This window comes from Octodon degus, unplaced genomic scaffold (genome assembly GCF_000260255.1).
Source record: "Octodon degus isolate 3935 unplaced genomic scaffold, OctDeg1.0 scaffold00004, whole genome shotgun sequence".
In the NCBI taxonomy this organism is placed as follows: Eukaryota; Metazoa; Chordata; class Mammalia; order Rodentia; family Octodontidae; genus Octodon; species Octodon degus.
The window spans coordinates 24,241,615-24,246,058 of NW_004524580.1; positions in this window are offsets into that span (position 1 = coordinate 24,241,615).

Sequence of the window (4,444 nt, forward strand, 5' to 3'; positions counted from 1 at the left end):
ACCTCGAGCATGTGCTGTACTGTGTGCTACATCCCCAGACCTTCCTACCTTTTCCTCTGAAGCAGAGTGGACAAGTCGCCCAGCCTGGTCTCAAACTTGCAATGCTCATGACTCAGCTTCCTAAGCAGCCGAGATCACAGGCGTGCGTCACCACATCCAACAGGCCTGGCATTTATTAAAAGGTGTTTTCTGGTGAGCGTAAGGCATAACCAGAGTTAAGATCATGGTATTAAGATGATCAAATAATTTCAATTGTGGTTTCTGACCTCTTCAAGGAGCAGAAGAAATTTAGATTTCTTTTCCCTGGGGAAATTTTTCATTGCAGAATAAATAAATAAATAAATAAATAAATCCAAACGAACACATGAAAAACAATAGTCATGCTTTCATTCTCTGTCCAAATGTAATATTTGCTAAAATCTTTGTTCATTCTTAGCCATACAAAATCAAACGAGAGAAAGTCACCTCTTACAGTTCCTAACTGCCATTTGAGAAAATATTTCATGAGTTTAGAGCAAAAGAAATGCCCCTTGTTTGTCTCCAGAAATACAGTATAGCTTATCTTAGCAAATAGCCTACTATATTTCTTTTTTATTTTAGGGAGAAAAAAGATAAACATAATGAAACTGAGTTTCAAAACAGATTAGTAGGATAGTTACAGTAGTTCATATATTGCAAGTTGTTGTCTTCCTAGTAATTATTCAGAGTAGAAGATACATGCCTATCTTCTGTTTTGTATCAGGAATCAAACTCAGGACCTTGCCCTTCCAAGCAGGCCCATGTGCCACTGAGCTATATCCACGGCCCTAGGCATGATATCTTGTCTATACAATATTAGCACAAAATAGCCTGGCATATTTCAGACAGACACAATGGTTCTATGGGCCTCATCTGATCAAAATGAATTGTATTTATTTATTTAGTCAAGGTCTTGCCACGTACTTTAGACTGGCCTTGACCCCTTCTGCCTCAGCCTCCTCAGTGCTGGGATTCGAAGTGTGTGCAAATCACCCACCTGCTTTGTTAAGTGAATAGTCTTATTTGGGTAAAGACCAATTGGTGATGTGGAAAGAGAGAACAAGAAAGTATTAATGAGTGTACACATACCTTTCAATTGCTCAGAGATATAAAGAAAGCATCTGTCCAGATTTTTTCAAATATGTTTTTGTGAATACATGAGTGATGTATGCTGATTTCCAAATATTTGGAAAATACAGAAAATAATAAAAATAAAAATAGCTTGTGGTCTTATCTCCCAGAGAAATCCACCTTGAACATTTTGACATATTTCTCTCCAGAAAAAGGAAAATAGAAAGGCAGGAAAGCACAAATGTATATAAACCAGGAATGGAATACAGGCAGATATATAGAAAAAATAAATAAATAGAGGCATATTTATTATTCCTTTATGAAAGCAAATTAAAACAAGATATGCCTGATTTTGAAGAAAATATAAATCATCATTATTGGTGCAAGAACAAATAGCAGAAACCCTGAATAGATGTGTGATTACAAAAACCCACAAACCTGAAAACATCGTCAAAAGCTGACTTCCATGCAGTAGGAATCATCACAATCCCCATTTTTATTGATTCATTTTAAATTTTTTTTTATTTTATGCATTTGGTTGTTGCAGGGTCTCACTACGCAGTCAGACTCATAGTGATTTTCCTGCTTTCAGCCCCTCCAGTGCTGGGATTACTACACCTGGACTCTGGCCAGCTCAGCCTGCCCTTGTGGCAGGGCTGGCATGGCGTGGCATGTGGTACTGGAGATTAAGCCACGGTCCCTGCGCTTGCCTAAGCTTGCCTAAGCAGGTGCTTTAGTCTGCTGAGCCATCTCGCCGGCCCCACAAGCCCCATTTTCAGCCATTGAGGAAACTTGAAAGGATATACAAGTCATTGATGGAGCTGGGACTGGTCCATATTTTCTAAGACCCGCTGGCCATTCTCTAAGTAGATCTGGTCCCAACATGAAAATGGGACAGGGAAGTCACTTCACCTATGATGCGGCACCTCCCCTGTGCTAGGTACTGTTCTGGGTGCAGGGAGTGCGACCCTGAATAGGATACGGTTCTTGTAATCAAGGGGTCACCAGCTGGGTTATGACAGACAACAATTAGGCATGGCACTGCACGAGATTCCTTTCTCCAGCAGAGCTCAGAGCAATGCCCTGCCTGGGGTCTCATTTGGGATGTACCTTCCGGATAGCTCTGGAAGGGTACGGAGAGAAGAGAGAGAAAGGCTGTCCACACGGAGGCCACAGCAAGTGCAACAGCGAGCAGCTGTAGGTAATCTACACACTGACATCTTCACTGCCTCCTTCTCTAAGAATCGTGTGGCGACCTCATGCTGCTTTTGACAAAAGGCAACAGTGGCTCTCAGCAGCATCCTTCTTCCATCGCAACAAAAACTACCCTTAGGTTGTATTGAAAGTGGTAGTGACGTTTGGCAGAAGTCCACTGTATCATTCCTCAATGAGTTCAGAGGTTCTGCCGTGCCATTTGTCTTCTGGGCAAGTTTTTATGAAGGCTGTCAGTAAAGAGCAAAGATGGGGATAAACATTATATTCTCCAGTCGGTGGGAGGCTGAGACTCTGTTCATTCAGGATCAGCAGGGACCCGTGGGAAACCCTTCATTCTCTAAGCGTGCCTGCGAAGGTCAACATTCAAAGAAGGGGGTAGGTTTGTAGGAAGCTAAGGAAGTCTTCTCAGACAGAGAATCAAATAAAAGATAGCAGACATTCTAATTTCAGCTTCATCTTAAATTCGACCACTCACCAAAACCTAATTCAGAGACAAACAGACGAATCGGATGCTATACAGAAAATTGTGTGAGACACATTATATTCTCAAAACCCCTCACTCAGTCGGTAACATAGAATTTCATTTGGAACTTGGAAAAAATTATTTGGCAATTCTAGCTGATAATACCCAAGTCTTCTGGAACTGTTAAGTGAGGTAATGAACATTATTATATAGACCCAAGAACATGTTTTCTCCCCAAACAGAATATTCACCTATGAGGGATGAAAAGTTTTATTAAATATACGTAATTATGGATAATGGTATTATAAATAAAATATTATTGTATACCAACATATTATAGCTTGTGTACTATCTATAATACAATGTATCCTGTTGAACAGAAAGAAGAACCAATTTTGTTCCTTTTCTTAATTTGTTCTATCTCTAACATCTCACTGTTCTTCAAAATCAAGATACAAGTGTTAGCATAATTGTCAAATGTTATTTTATAGTGTGTAGTTTATTTTTATTTTTTTGGTATAAGGGATTCAATTCAGGACCTTGAGCTTGCCAGGCAGGTGCTTGTGCTGCTGAGCTATCTCCCCAGCCACAGTGCATAGTTTAAAAATGTATTTTACTAGCTCATCTCTTCAATATGTTTGGGAAATTAAAAGTTTTATCTACAAAAACATTGTTATTTAAACTTAAAAGCTATCCTGTTGTTCATTTTAGGACTATTTGGATAAACTATTTGTATAATTAAAAGCATAGGTCTAATGTGACAGATGTGTTTCCTTTTAATTGTCATTTTTCTGTTTATGAATTAAACCTTTAGACAACAATATCATAACATGACTGGGTTATCTATTAGTGTCCCATTAGTTGATTAATGCAAAACTAAGGCCTGCAGAAGTCAAGCAACTTAACCAAATGACAGGAGTTTCCATGTTTAATATTTTAAATTTTCTTCCCTGTAACTGTCATACCAGACATACTAGAAAAGGTTCTTGTTTTTTCCATGTACACTAGCTATGTGACCTGCCTCCCCACTGGATCAATAGTACCTAAGTAATACTTGTAATCCTTTTAGTTGATGAGAGTTTTGTTCCACCTTGTACCCACCTCATGATTTTACTCCATAAAGCTTCCCCTGAGAAGTGGATTATGGGTAATCCACTTCCTAAGCCCTCTTCCTATTTTAGACGGAAACTTTCTTTCTTCCAATAAATATATCTTGCTCTTAACTCTCATTGCTCCTTAGAATTCATTCTTTGATTTTGGGGAACATGAACTGAGGTGGTAGATTTGTAGGAAGCTAAGAAAGTCTTCTCAGACAGAGAATCAAATAAAAGACAGCAGACATTCTAATTTCAGCTTCATCTTAAATTCGACCACTCACCAAAACCTAATTCAAAGACAGACAGATGAATCAGATGCTATACAGACATCTAGCAGGATGGGAGTTATAATCTTTCTCTTATGTTATTTGGATTATTTAGAGGTCCTATATCATTCCTATATCACCATAATAACTACTTATTTATGTATTATTTCTGTTTTTTAATGAATTTTATTGAGAAAGAAATAGCAATGAGACAATTTCAAAACAGGTTAGTAGGACAGTTATAATAATTAGTACATTACATATTGTTGTCTTCATAGTAGTTATTCATAGTACAAGATGCAGACATGATATCT